The sequence below is a fragment of the Nannochloropsis gaditana genome, assembly GCF_000240725.1.
Source record: "Nannochloropsis gaditana CCMP526 unplaced genomic scaffold scaffold075, whole genome shotgun sequence".
In the NCBI taxonomy this organism is placed as follows: Eukaryota; class Eustigmatophyceae; order Eustigmatales; family Monodopsidaceae; genus Microchloropsis; species Microchloropsis gaditana.
In genome coordinates, this window is record NW_005803878.1 from 27,982 (window position 1) to 28,729 (window position 748).

Sequence of the window (748 nt, forward strand, 5' to 3'; positions counted from 1 at the left end):
AGAGATCAAGGGACAGAGGGAAAGGAGCCGGACGTGGGACCAAGGAGGGGAAGCAGGAGGGTCAGGAATTCCACGTGTATGGCCGTGCGTGCCTGCGAACAGCTGGTAGAAAATAGAGCCAACGTGGAAAAGAAATTTTCACGCGCTTGGAAAACCCAGAGCCACAACGCGCATCTCATGTCTATGTATGTATAGATTCCACCCTCCCTCCCACGCTGGGCTGTCCCAGCCTCTTTTTTCCGAACAATCGCTTGCTGACACCCCCTCTTGCTCTCCTCTCCCGGACCTTCTCGAACCTTCTCGAGGGTCTCCCTTCCATTGTTGCCCCCCCTCTTTCAGCCTCTTTCATCCCCAAAGCAAGATATCGTGTCCCCTCCCTTCCCCACTCTCCCAAACCCTTAGCCCTCCCTCTTTCCCACCTTCCCCCTCCGATCCTCTTTGTCCCTCAGAGGCAACGAGGAAAAATCCCTTCGTGTTTTATCCTCCCTCCCTGTCTACAATCCGATCGCCGGCTTGAAGACGTTAAATCCGTCCGCGGCGGTGGTCATGAGGAGCCCAGGTACCTGCAAAGAGAAGGGGGGGAGGAAAAGGGGATCATAGGCGCTGAGAGAAAGGAGAAAGGAGGAGGCGAACCTCGCCTAACGTTGCGCTGTCGGCCTTTGCCAGTTAATTCGCTCATTTACCTCGCTGAAAGTCGACTCCCCGTGCCTCTCCTCCTTCCCTCCCTCCCTCCCTCCCTCCCTCCCTC